The following is a 14,116-nucleotide window of genomic DNA, read 5'->3' as shown; positions in this document are numbered from 1 at the left end:
GGTACAGCCAGTTCTAGGCAAGATGAGGCAGCACTCAGGCCAGTCTCCTACCTATGATAAAAAGACAGTCTCTGCTTCAGCCTCTGATTGGTTGCAGGCCAATCTTTCATAGGATGCAGCCAATTGGAGGCCTCTAAAGGGCACCTAGGGGTGTTACCAAATTCTTTTAGCTTAGTGAAAACCCTAAACCGGGGGAGGGGGGGGACTCTTGAGCCTGGCTCAAGTTGGCTCCCATTCTGTGGAGTGTACTTTTGCTACAATAAATCTGCGCTTTTTTTTTTTGCTTCTTTCGTTGTTTCCTTCTTTTATTGCTTTGTGTGTTTATTCAACTGCACCAGGAACTTGGACAACTCGCAGTCAAGACCTTCCATCCAGCAACAGTAGTTTCTTAAAAGGCTAGTTGCAATATTGAATCAGGACCCGCATCAGTGAGCTTGTATTAGGTTACAGTAGAGTCCATCTATCTTTCACTTAGAAAGGACCTTTAACCCATGCGTAATTTTGTAACTTTATGCATTATTTACTTGGGAAAGATCTTTTAACTGAGTTCTGCAAGTCTTTCAAGTGTTGAAACTTTCATTAATATTAAAACATTGATCACCGGCCAGGCGCAGTGGCTCACGCCTGTAATCCCAGCACTTTGGGAGGCCGAGGCGGGCAGATCATGAGGTCAGGAGATAGAGACCATCCTGGCTAACAAGGTGAAACCCCATTTCTACTAAAAATTAAAAAAAATAGCTGGGTGTGGTGGCACCCACCTGTAATCCCAGCTACTTGGAAGGCTGAGGCAGGAGAATCACTGGAACCCGGGAGGCAGAGGTTGCAGTAACCCGAGATTACGCCACTGCACTCCAAACTGGGTGACAGAGCAAGACTCCATCTCTAAAAATAAATAAAACATTGATCACCAATAATCTCATGAAAGTCAAAAGTTGGAAATTGTCAAGCACATGGTACTGGATATAAGTTTTACAACATTCTGATTTATGCTGAAAAACTCAAATTTTATCACTGGACACAAATACTGTCAGTTTTCCTTGAAGTAGAAGGTTCACTGGGTTAATTTCTTTGTTTTTGTTTTCTTTTTAAGTGGAGGCAGGGTCTCACTCTGTCGCACAAGCTGGAGTACAGTGATGTGATTTTGGCTCCTTGCAGCCTTGACCTCCTGGGCTCAAGGGATCCTCCTGACTCAGCCTTGAAGGTAGCTGGGACTACAGTCGTGCACCACCATGCTCAGCTAATTTTTATTTTTTGACATGGGGTCTCACTATTTTACCCAGGCTGTCTCAAACTCCTGACCTCAAGCAATCCTCCCACCTTGGCCTCCTAAACTGCAGGGATTACAGGCTTGAGCCACTGCATTATAACCTGGTAATTTTTTTAAAAAATCACATAGCTTGCCAATCATTATTTCAAATGAAAATGACGTTTCTGAAAAAGCGACTGGATACACTTATCGCACAATCAGCCAGAGATGTGCTTTTCCTGGAGACAACCGTACACAACAAATCCTTTACACGCACTTTCTTTACATCACACAGAATGCGTGCTGTCAAAATGTACTCATTTTTGCTGCATTGAGGGCATTCTTAAGTGAAATTGACTTTTTTCTTTTTTTGACTGCACAGCAGTGAAGAATATAAAGGTGATCAGGTCGGGGCGGTTTTTGCTAAGGTGCTAGTAGCTTTACCCACAGTTTCTTTTGAACCCTCACAGTGCAGATGTCAACACTGAAAAAGGCAAGTCACATCTTGGTAATGAGACCGTTTTGATCTTGGGGACCCCCTGAAATGGGGTCCTGGGGACCCCTGGGTTCTGCAGGCCACAGTGAGAGAAGTACTGGAATGTTTCGAATGATGAGATCTAAGCAACTAGTGATAAATACTGGAAAATGTAGACTGGGTATTCATTGAATTACCCTTTTTGACTTTTCCATAGGTTGGGTTTTTGAGATTTTATTAAGGACGAGAAAATGGTAGAATAATTTCGAGACAGAACGTGGGAAACATTGAAGAGTTTCCCGGAAAAGGCGAGTCAAGAAACAGGCAGCAGGTGGAAGGGGAGGAGCCATCGGGAGGGCGGGACCCGGGGGAGGGGCGCGGGTGGAAGGGGAGGAGCCATCGGGAGGGCGGGACCCGGGGGAGGGGCGCGGGTGGAAGGGGAGGAGCCATCGGGAGGGCGGGAACCGGGGGAGGGGCGCGGGTGGAAGGGGAGGAGCCATCGGGAGGGCGGGACCCGGGGGAGGGGCTCGGGTGCCGGTGGAGGGGGCTGAGCCGGGCGGTTCCAGCGCGGCTCTGCTTGGGGAACCGCAGCCGGGGTTGGGGCGAATGGGGGGTCCCGGGGCAGTGGGAGGGTAGTGGGGGCTGCGGCAGGGCAGCGCTGGAGCTGGGAGCTGCAGGTAGACACCACCCCAAGAGTCTGCACTGAGCAACGTGAACAGTGACCCCGGGCACAGCTGCAGCCAGGGAGACCCTGAGCGTGCGAGTGTGTGATGATGCGTATCAGTGTGTGCAAATGCATGAGTGAGCGAGCATGAGGATGTGTGTCCGTGTATGAATGTGAGTGTGCCAATGTGTGCAAGGACTGTGGGGGTTTGAGAGTGTCAGTGTGGGAATGTGGGGGGAATGTGGGGGGAATGTGGAGGGAAGTGTGTCGGGAATGTGTGAGTGTGCAGATGTGTGTATGGGAATGTGAAGGGAAGTGTGAGTGTTGTGAGTGGGAACCTGGTGTGTGTGAATCTGTGAATGTTTATATGTGAATGTACGTGATGTGCGGATGTGGATGTGTGTGCACGTGTGAATGTTGATTTGTGTGACGTGTGCGCAGATGTGTATGTGTGATGCATGTGGATGCGTGTAAATGTGTGTGGCTGCTGTTCATGTGTAAATGCTGTGTGTGACGTTTATGAATGCGTGTGTGCAGATGTGAATGTTTTATATGTGTGGCTGATGTGCATGAGTGGTTGTAGTGAGACTTGTGTTATATGTGTGCACGTGTGAACATGTGTGTGACGTGCATGTGTGGATGTGAATGCTGCATGTGGGTGTTGTGTCGAGGTGTGGGCATGTGTGCGAGTGTGACGTGTATCTGTGGATGTGTGTGAATGCAGGTATGTGAATGTGTGACTTGTATATGTGTGGATAAACGTGTGTGCGTGTGTGAATGTTACGTGTGTGACATGTGGGTGTGGATGTGTGAATGTATGCACTTGTGTTAATGTGTGACTTGTACATGTGTGGATGAATGTGCATGTGTGAATGTGACTTGTGTGGGTATGGATGTATGCACTTGTGTGAATGTCGTGTGACTTGTACATGTGTGGATGATTGTGTGTGCGTGTGTGAATGTGTGACTTGTGTGGGTGTGAATGTATGCATGTGTGTGAATGTTATGTGTGTGATGCGCAGATCTGGAGAATGGATGGAAGAGCAGGCGCTTGGGGAGGGGGGAGGATCAGAGGCCATGGGGAAGGGTGGAGGGAGAGGCCGTGGGGGAAGGGAGGCCGGGGTGGGGGGCACCTGCACACCATGAAGAGGCCCCAGAGGGCAGCTCGGCCTCCTGTTGGGGGGCAGGAGGGAAGGCCCAGGCAGTGCAGAATCATGGAGCTCAGGGGCCCTGCTGGGGCCCACTCAGGAGCCTAGGGGCCTTAGGTCTCAGGAGATGGGCAGGGGAGATGGGGCCGGAAAGGGGCCATGCGGACAGAATGGGGTCGGAATCGGAGTCTGCCGGGCAGGAGTCGCTGGGAAGGTGGGCATCTCAAGCCCTGGAGAAGCTTCCACTGCGCGGAAAGGGGAGAGGACTGCAGCTCCTGGGCGTCTGGGGCAGGACGTGGATGGGGTCACATTTTTCTCTGTTGGGAATAGCTCGTGCGAGGCGTGCCCTCGGGCTTTGAAGGTTGCAGGGTGGGGAAGGGAGGCCGGTGAAGTTCTGAAACCATCCCTGAGGGACTCTGAGTGACCACTTTGTGGTCAATCCACAGGGAGAGCTGAGGACGAGGCGGAGGCCCCACAGGTGAGGGCCAGGTGAAAAGCCCTACAGCTGCTGCGTGGCCAAGCCTCATGGGCGGGCAGGCAGGGAAGGGGTGGGCAGAGGGAGGGGCGCCATGGGTCCCCCAATTCTCTGGGCATTCAGCAGAAAAACCGGCAGGGCTAAGCCAGGGAAGCTGAACTAGAAGTTTCTAACCTGTACAAGCAGAGCCACACAGGTCAAGAGGACTCTGGGAGGTCCCAGGGCTCCGGGAAGTGCAGGCTTGGGAAAGGGGTCTCCACCTGGAGTTCAGGCCTCATCCCAGTAATGGTCACAGCCCCCAGATGACCAAGTGCCCCAGTACCTGGGCAGGCAGGTCCACAGTGCAGCAAAGAGGGATGTGCCTCTTGGGCAAGGTCTGGCAGAGGCTGGGGGGTGGGTACCCACCCAGTACCTGTGCTGAAAGGTCACCTCAAAGGGGTCCCCAGGCCATGACCAGGGCTGCAGAGTCCCCAAGGTTAGAGCTGGTCAGTGCAGCACTGGGCATCCCCCTCAAAACACAGCACTGACAGCAGCAGCAGAGCCTTGAGCTTTGAGGCAGGACATCCCCCGGGGAGAAGCCCCTTCCTTGGGCTCACGTTCTCATGAGATCGCAGTGCAGTGTCAGCCAGGGCTGCAGTCTCATCTGAAAGCTCCCCTGGAGCCTCTGCATCCAAGCTCATGCCCATGGCTGGTGACTGGACCCAGTTCCCTCCTGCTCCCCCAGGTCACTGAACTGAGGGCCTGAGTTCTTTGATGGTTGTTGGCCTAAGGCCACCCCAGCTCCGTGCAGGGGAGGGCAAGGGCCTCTCCACCAGGCACCCTGAAGAGTGCTCACCCACGGCAGGTAGAGGCAGGAGGGCTGGGGAAGGGCAGAGGACACGTCGGGTGTTCCATTTTATTGCCTTTTCTGTTTTTAAACAAAAAGATCTGAAGCCAGCTACATTCAGCAAGTTTTCTTAAGAACAAAATAAGAAAGACAAACTAGAGCAGTCCTGCTTGGCTTATCTTGGCCTCGCCTTAACCCTCCCTTCCCTGCCATCTTTCTATGGCTCCCCTCTCCCAGGTGCCCCCTGAACTTTAAGATTCCAGGACAGTTTGAGAACTACTTCGATTTTTCTATTTTCCCATTTATGAAGGCCACTGTGCTCTCACCAGGGAATTTAATTACAAGGTTTTTAGAAACAAAAATTGCAACTCAGATGCATCCGTGAATCAGTCCTATTCCCTGTCTGCTAAAGGATGTCTTTTCATTACCATCATCTACTGTAAGGCTTTTCTGACAGTTCATATAATTCAAGATAATTGAAGGCAACTTTGCAAGCAAAACGACAGGAACCACTACATGAAACAGCACATTAAGTCTCTGATTCATAACAATGGCACTATTTCCTTAGTGGTTTTAAAATTCTCTCGGCTGGGCGTAGTGGCTCACGCCTGTAATCCCAGCACTTTGGGAGGCTGGGGTGGGCAGATTGTCTGAGCTCAGGGGTTCAAGACCAGCCTGGGCAACAACGTGAGACCTTGTCTCTACAAAAAATACAAAAATTAGCTGGGCTTGGTGGCGCATGCCTGTAGTCCCAACTACTTGGGAGACTGAGGTGTGTCAATTGAGAAAAATGACAAGACAAGTCTCAATCATTTTAGGAGATTTGCCAAAGTTGAGGACGAACACCCGGGAAACAGTCTGTACCTTTCTCCGAAGATGATTTTGAGGGCTCCAAATTTAAAGGGGAAAGGGTGGGATAATGACAAGTACACAATTTTCATGTAAGAGGCAGGTAGAGAAAAATAGTCACGCCTTTGGCTCATTGAATCTGCATTATTTTTACACAAGATGACATAGACAAATGGGACAGGGGAACAATCAGGTATGCATCTGTGTCTGTCGGGCAGGGGTTGACTGCACCTGTAAAGATGAGCTGTGAATTTGCATTGCCATGGTGAAATCTTAACAGAAACACCTTAAAGATCTCAGAGCTCACTAGGAATTTCCTTGTGGGTAAAATATAGGGGAGGTATGTAGCTTTTCATCTTGCAGCGTCTTATTTAGGGACCAAAAGGGGAAGCAGGTTTGCACGACCCAGTTCCCAGCTTGACTTTTCCCTCTGGCTTGAGTTTGGGGGCCCAAGATTTATTTTCCCTTCACAGGTGGGAGGACGGTGTAAGCCTGGGAGGCAGGGCTGCAGGGAGCCGAGATCGTGCCACTGCACTCCAGCCTGGGTGACAGAGTGAGATCCTGTCTCCAACAAAACAAAACAAAACAAAACAAAAAACCTCTCTCTGGACGAGGGAGGGACTGTGAAAGCAACCGAGGAAACAGGCAGCTTTCACTCCCAGCAGCGTGGGATCCTCGCCCAAGGCCGGGAAAACACAGGAGTGAAATGACAGCTATACAAGTACACTCCACAGGCTGCACAAAAAGAACAAAAACAGCGCTACACACACCAGTAAGCAACGGCACTGGCATGCTCCACCTCCTGTGGGCAGCCTGGGCATGAGGTCATTTTCCAAAACAGGCAGTTGGGTCAGCATTTTCCATGCCCAGGGCAAGTTCCCCTTGATGGGCAGCGCCTAACGCCCAGCGCTGAGTCAGTCTAGGAGCAGCAAGACTGGAAACCCTGGCGCAGGAGCCACGTCAGTGTGACTCAAGCAATGGCAAGTTCTCACAGCAACAACACGAAACGCCCAACAGGGTGATGACTATGGGAGGAAAACGGACCAGAACCTGGACAGTGCGTGCACTGCACACCCTCCTGGTTAACAGCCCCACGCCCTGAGAGCTGCTCTTTACACAAATTTCTTCTGTTAAAGCAGCTCCTGTGGCTTCTGCAGCCTGGTGGAGCCAACACGTGCCTGTCATGGAGGTGAGGAGTGGGTGCCCACCAGCATTTCACGCTGACCTTCCGGAAACACGGTGTCCCTCAGAGCCTTCAGCCTGCAGAACAGAGCCACCCCTGGTCGTTCTGTTGGAATTTCGGCGTTCCTGTCTTTTAGGCGACATCCGCCAAGCGCAGTTTGTGTGAAGAAACGCATTCTGTCGTGTCCGCCGGGGCCCGGGGCGGCTGCTGTGCACGAACCAGCTTTTGTGGCCCACAGAGCGATGACTCAGTCTGGAGCTTGGCTACTCTCTGGCCCGGGGTGCTGGCATTTCCCTGGGGCCCAGTGCCTCTATTTTCCCCATGAGGCCTCAGCCAAGAGGAGGTTCTGGAAGAAAGGAAAACACTGGTGCGGAGAGAGAAGGGCTGGCCAAGAGGCACCACGCCATCAGTGCTGATGGGGAGAGGCGGCTCCAGCCCGGCACTGCTGTCCTTACGAGGCGTGTTTCCTTTTTATTCAGAGGAAGAGCAGCAGAGGAACACGTCATGGAGACGGACTGAGTGGAAGGAGCCAGGGATGGCGACAAGCAGAAGGAAGTTGCTTTGTCCCCATCCAGGGAAGCTTTTGTTTCATGAGACTTACTTGCACATGTCTGGTGGCCGCCCTGGACGTTCACGGACTTTTGTTTTCACTCAGATTTTGTGGTTCAAGTGACACAAAGCATGAGGATGTCACTGGGCGAGAGGGCCAGATCACCCCACCGCGGAGGGGCGCGCCCCAGCTGTGCACCACGGGAGTGGGCTTGTCCAGTCTTCAAACACTGGGACAGGATGTGCCCATCTCATGTAAGATGTGAATAATAGTAGAAATTTCTGTTACAGGAGAACTCTCTGCATTATCCTCACCATTTTCCTGTAAGCGTAAAACTTCTAAAAAATTTTTATGAGCACACTAATTCCTCACTTAAGGTCGTCATTAGGTTCTTGGAAACGGCAACTTTCAACAAAAGGACAGACAGCAGGTGCTCAAATAACATTCTTTCCTTCAACATCATTTCATCCTAAGGAGAAAAAATGGATTTTGTTACATGTCCTTTCATTTAAGGCTGCACTTTCCAAGAACCTACTGACGACATCAAGTAAGGACCTATTGCACCTTACAAGTTGCTGGCATTTGCAGAGTGCACCCCAGGTGCGCATGGAATTGACCTAAGGTGGAGGGGAGCAGGTGTGTGGCTCCATCCTGTGGACTGATGCGGGTGGACAGTCAAGAATGCTTTCAGGAGAATGTGGGTGGCCTGCCAATGGCACCTATTCCAGAGGTCTGAGAAGAAACTGTCGTTTAACCTAGAATCCTACTAGGAATCAAACAAGCTTTGACATGAAAAGGAAAAAGAATGACGACTCTGAACAGGTAGAGACTCAGAACAATTCTTACCCACTCGTCGTTTAGGAAAAAATCTTACAGCACGTGCTTCACCAGGGTCACCAACTGTCCCAATTTTCTTGGGACTGAGGATTTGTTTTTGTTTGTTAGTTTTGAGACACAGCCTCTCTCCGTTACTCAAGCTGGAGTGCAATGGTACGATTTTGGCTCACTACAACCTCCACCTTCCGGGTTCAAGCGATTCTCCTGTCTCAGCCTCCCTGAGTAGCAGGGATTACAGGCACCCACCACCATGCTGGCTAATTTTTCAATATTTAGTAGAGATGGGGTTTCACCATGTTGGCCAGGCTGGTCTCGAACTCCTGACCTCAGATGATCCACCTGCCTCAGCCTCCCAAAGTGCTATGATTACAGGCATGAACCACCATGCCCAGCCTACTGAGGGGGTTGTATGGACATGGGACTTTTAATGCTAACACTAGCATAGTCTCTGTCAGACTGAGATGATGGTCACTCTTTAGCCAAACATCGCCACCACTGTCCCCCAACATCCACAACAGCAACAGTTTGAGTAAAGACGCAAGTACCACCTGCGGTCCAAATACTTGAGTGTGTTAACGGTGCGTTGGGTGCACACGGTGGTACCCAGAGTCTCCAACTAGCTCCTCGTGAGCTGGGTGGGGCATGCAGGGGAGGAGGCAGAGCTTCCTGCCTGTCTGGGGAGGCTGTGGGCTCCACCTCTGCAGACTTTGGGAGGAAACCAGTGTTCACACACTTGTAGTAATGCACGTGTAGTTTAGGGTTTCTTTGGAACTCAGCTGTGGACAAAGCACAGAACTCAGTTGTCTCTGTAGAAAAGGGTGGCCTGTCACCCGGTACCAGGTGAGGGGAGCGGTGGTGAGAGCACCTGGTGGTGGCAGAGAGGAGGCGCGGAGCAGAGTCAGGGTCCCCTCACGGAGTGAGTGCAGAAGACAGAACCACAGAGGCAGTCGTAATGACATTACTTCATTTGGGGTTAAATTAGGGTGCACATCACACAAAATCCCTAAACCACAGGGAATGAAATGGAAGTTGTTTCTCTCTCGTTCTCTCTCATAAAACAAGTCTGAAAGCTGCAGTGTCATCAGATCCACAGCCCCGCATCTCTGCCACACCCCACCATGCACCTCCAGTCCTCCCAGCCTGTGGCTTCCAGAGCTCCAGGAACTCGGGAGAGACAAAGACACTGGGATCTTCTGCCATGGAAGCAGAGAAGAATGCTGGGGACACACAAGGGCACTCGCTGCCACAAGTGCCTCCTGGAAGAGCAAAACCCAATGCCATGACTGCCTCCCTCCAGCAGCACCAGCACGAGTGAGCCAGATCCCCACCTTTGATCATCAAGGCTGAGAGGTAATATCAGAGGTCGACAGATCAAGAACTAGAGATAAAAGCAAACCAAGCTGGTGGTAAAGAGGAGGAGTGACCGTAAGATGCCTCTGAAAAGTGGGACTGCGGGGAACCTCCTCTTGGTTTCTGGTTGCATGTGTGAATTTGTTGAAAACTGAACATATTAAGATGTGAGCTTAGGAGCTGGCAGCCTGCAGCATGGGGAGGTGTGGGAAGTGGACAGTCTCAGGCCAGGTTGGGCTGGAAAGTGGTGCCACCTCGAGAACAGTAGGTGAACATCTACCCCCAGTGACGACATTCAAACTTTCACCCAGCATCCACTTCCAGGGGGGATTTTCACAGAAACATTCACGACTGCACACAAAATATACATACAATGATGAGGGTTGAACATTGTTATGACAAAACATGGGAAGCAACTTAAATGCCATCCGTGGGAAACGGTCTAGTGGTGGAACTGTGGGGCTGTGGGATACTGTGGGTGGGTGAGAAATGGAGAAGCGTCTCCAAGCATCAGCAGGATAAGACGGCTCTATCTGTTTTCAAAGGAGAAAAAGAGCAAGCCCCAAGCTGTGCATTTACACAGGGACATGAGTGCATCCATCTGTAATGCGTCTGTCACCCCACACCAGGAGGGTTTAACTCTGCATGGGGAGAGGGTGAAGAAGGGTTTTCACCTGGTGCTAGACTGCCTGGGTTCAAATCCTGCTCCTACTTAGTGCTGTGCATTTGGGCAAAATACCTAAACCTCTCTGTGCCTTCCTTTCCACCTCTCTGAAGCAGGGACTGTGACAATGCCCACTCCTCATTCATAAGATGGTGGTGAGGATTAAATGAGCTGATACCCTCACAAGGTGTTTGTCCACCAGTGATACGGTTTGGCTGTGTCCCCACCCAAATCTCGTCTTGAATTGTAATCCTCATAATCCCCACGTGTCGAGGGAGGGACCCTGTGGGAGGTGATTGGATCATGGGGGTGGTTCCCCATGCTGTCCTCATGATACTGGGTTCTCATGAGATCCGATGATTTTATAAGGCAGCTTCCCCTGCTCTTGCACGCTCTCTCTTGCCTGCCGCCATGTAAGATGTGCCTTTTCCCTTTCCACCATGATTGTTAAGTTTCCTGAGGCCTCCCCAGTCATACAGAACTGTGAATCAATTACATCTCTTTCCTTTATAAACTGCTCTGTCTTATAGCAGTGTGAGAATGAACTAATACAGTAAACTGGTACTGCAGAGAGTAGAGTACCGCTATAAAAATACCCGAATTGTGGAAGCAACTCTGGAACTGGATAATAGACAAAGATTGGAACAATTTGGAGGGCTCAGGAAAAAGACAGGAAAATGTGGGGAAGTCTGGAACATCCTAGAGACTTGTTGAATGGTTTTGACCAAAATGCTGATAGTGATGTGGACGATGAAGTCCAGGCTGCGGTGGTCTCAGATGGAGATCAGGAACTTCTTGAGAACAGGAGTGAAGTTCTCTCTTGCTATGCTTTAGCAGAGACTGGTGGCATTTTGTCCCTGTCCTAAGATCTGTGGAACTTTGAATGTGACAGAGATGACCTGAAATTGGAACATATGTTTACAAAGAAGCAGAGCATTAACGTTTGGAAAATGTGCAGCCTGACAATATGATAGAAAAGAAAAACCCATTTTCTGGGCAGAAGTCCAAGCTGGCTGCGGATATTTGCATAAGTAATGAGGAGCCAAGTGTTAATCACCAAGACAATGGGGAAAATGTCTCCAGGGTATGTCAGAGGACTTTGGAGCAGCCCCTCTTATCACAGGAATGGAGGCCTAGGAGGAAAAAATGGTTTCATGGGCCAAATTTAGGGCCCCACTGCTCTGTGCAGCCTCTGGACTTGACACCTTCTGTCCCAGCTGCTGCCACTCAAACTCCAGTAGTGGCTAAAAGGGGCCATATACAGCTCAAGCTGTTGCTTCAGCAGGCGCAAGCCCCAAGCCAGCACATAATTCAAGAATTGAGGTTTGGGAACCTCTGCCTAGATATTTCAGAAGAAGTATGGAAACAGCTGGATGTCTAGGCAAAAGTTTGCTGCAGGGGTGGAACCTTCATGGAGAACCTGTTAGGGCGGTGAGGAAGGGAACTATGGGGCTGGAGCCCCCATAGCAGAGTACACACTGGGTCACTGCCTAGTGGAGCTGTAAGAAGAGGGCCACCATCCTCCAGATCTCAGAATGGTAGCCCCACTGACAGCTTGCACTGTGGCCTGGAAGAGCTGCAGACACTCAACGCCAGTCCATGAAAGCAGCCAGGAGGGGGGCTGTACCTTACAAAGCCACAGAAGCAGAGCTGCCCAAGACCATGGGAACCCACCTTTTTCATAAGTGTGACCTGAATGTGAGACATGGAGTCAAAAGAGATCATTTTGGAGCTTTAAGATTTAAAATGATTGCCTCACTGGATTTTGGACTTACAAGGGGCCTGTAGCCCCTTTGGCCACTTTCTCCCATTTGAAATGGAATAATTTACCAAATGCCTGTACCCCCATTGTACCTTGGAAGTAACTAACTTGGTTTTGATTTTACAGGCTCATAGGTGGAAGGGACTTGCCTTGTCTCAGATGAGAATTTGGACTTGAACTTTTGAGTTAAGACTCTGAAGGACGGTTGGAAGGGCATTATTGTGTTTTGAAATGTGAAGACATGAGATCGGGGAGGGGCCATGGGCAGAATGATAATGGTTTGGCTGTTTTTCCACCCAAATCTCATGTTGAATTGTAATCCCCATAATCCCCACATGTCGAGGGAGGGACCTGGTGGGAGGCGATTGGATCATGGGGGTAGTTTCCCCCATATTGTTCTCATAGTAATGAGTTCTCACAAGAGCTAATGGTTTAATAAGGCATTTTTCCCTGTTCTTTTTTGCTGTCTCTCGCCTGATGCCCTGTAAGACATGCCTCTTCCCCTTCTGCCGTATTGTAAGTTCCTTGAGGCCTCCCCAGCCATGCGGAACCATGAGTCAATTAAACCTCTTTTCTTTATAAATTACCCCGTCTCAGGTAGTATCTTTATAGCTGTGTGAGAGCAGACTAATACAATCAGCTTCTATGTTGTTGGCAGTTTTACCATGAGCATGGATTCCTGCATTCCTTCTGAAATTTTCTTTAAAAGTTTCAGCTTATATAGAAAGTATATTTGACACTCACAATCCTTCCCAGCCATAAAAGACAGTGGGGTGTGAGTGTGTGGGGTGGGAGGTAGCAGTGGCAGCCCAGTGACAACAGCAGTGTATGCCGGGAACAGCTCAGCAGCAGGGCAGGTCAGGGCTGACCCAGTTAACTCAATTCAGGCTCGCTACACCGAGCGATTTGGTTTGCAAATAAATATTATTTGTTTCTGTTTTAACGTGTAAATAGAGCACCTGAATTACCCAGTAATGTAACTCTGAAAATTGCTAAATTTCTACCTGACTTTATGCCTGGGAGAAACAGTCTGGGAGCTGAGGACCACTCACCCTACAGGGGTTGCAGCAGAAGGAAGGGCAGGCACAGACATCGTAGGGCCCCACTGAACAAGGGGGCTCTGGCCACAGCACTGCCCGGTGTCAAAAGCAGGAGAGAGGTTCTGACAAGCACTGCTCACAGCGTTATTTGATCCCAATGCTTTCTATCAAAGATGAACTGAAAAATATTCATTTTGTCAAAAATATTTTATCTTCCTATCATTATACGGAGTACTCCACATTAAAGAAAAAAGCCAGGTATGTGATACCGCCACTGCTATGGCCACTTGGAGAGGAGATGCTGCCCACCAGGCCTGCGTGTGTGACGGGTGGACTCAGGTCACAGCAGGAAATGGGAGTGGGCCTGCGGGGTTAGACTGGATCTGCAGGCATGGGCCTGAGCTCAGGGTTCCCAGTACATAAAAATAGGCCCAATAATGAATGCAAATGTGCAGACACAAACATTCACACACACGATGGGGCACATGCACACATGTGCCTTCCAGAACATTCCTTCCAGAGGCACAGACCTTGACCCTGACTCAGAGCAAACACCAGAGGAACTCAAGTTGCGACCCTGACCCAGGAACTGGGAGCCTGTGCCAGGGTTGGAAAGGTTAAAAGCGTCTGGGGAGCGTCCCAGCAGCAGGAGACCGAAGAGACCTAACCGTGGTGCTCCCTGCCTTCTGAACCAGGTTCTTTCTTTCATTTTTATTTTTATTAACTTTCATTTTAGGTTCAGGGGTACATGTGCAGGTTTGTTATATAGGTAAACTCATGTCACAGGGGTTTGTTGTACATATTATTTCATCACCCAGGTATTCAGCACAGTACCCAATAGTTCTCTTTTCTGCTTCTCTCCCTCCCCCCTACCCTCCTCCCTCAACTAGACCTCAGTGCCTGTTCTTCCCTTCGTTGTGTTCATGAGTTCTCATCATTTAGCTCTCACTTATAAGTGAGAACATGTGGTATTTGGTTTTCTGTTCCTGCGTTCGTTTCCCAAGGATAATGGCCTCCAGCTCCATCCATGTTCCCACAAAAGACATG

General features: G+C 50.0%; 1 pseudogene across 1 annotated transcript; it reads left to right on the top strand.

Moving 5' to 3' along the window:
- The first annotated feature begins 6,634 nt into the window (after positions 1 to 6,634).
- On the top strand, positions 6,635 to 7,702 carry LOC112611065 (annotated as a pseudogene). The gene has a single exon (XR_003116537.1). The product of XR_003116537.1 is annotated as a putative uncharacterized protein encoded by LINC00346 (transcript).
- The last annotated feature ends 6,414 nt before the right edge of the window (positions 7,703 to 14,116 follow it).

Source organism: Theropithecus gelada, chromosome 17, assembly GCF_003255815.1.
Source record: "Theropithecus gelada isolate Dixy chromosome 17, Tgel_1.0, whole genome shotgun sequence".
Taxonomy (NCBI): domain Eukaryota; kingdom Metazoa; phylum Chordata; class Mammalia; order Primates; family Cercopithecidae; genus Theropithecus; species Theropithecus gelada.
Note: the sequence above shows the minus strand (reverse complement) of the source record. Positions and strands in the feature narration are given on the sequence as shown.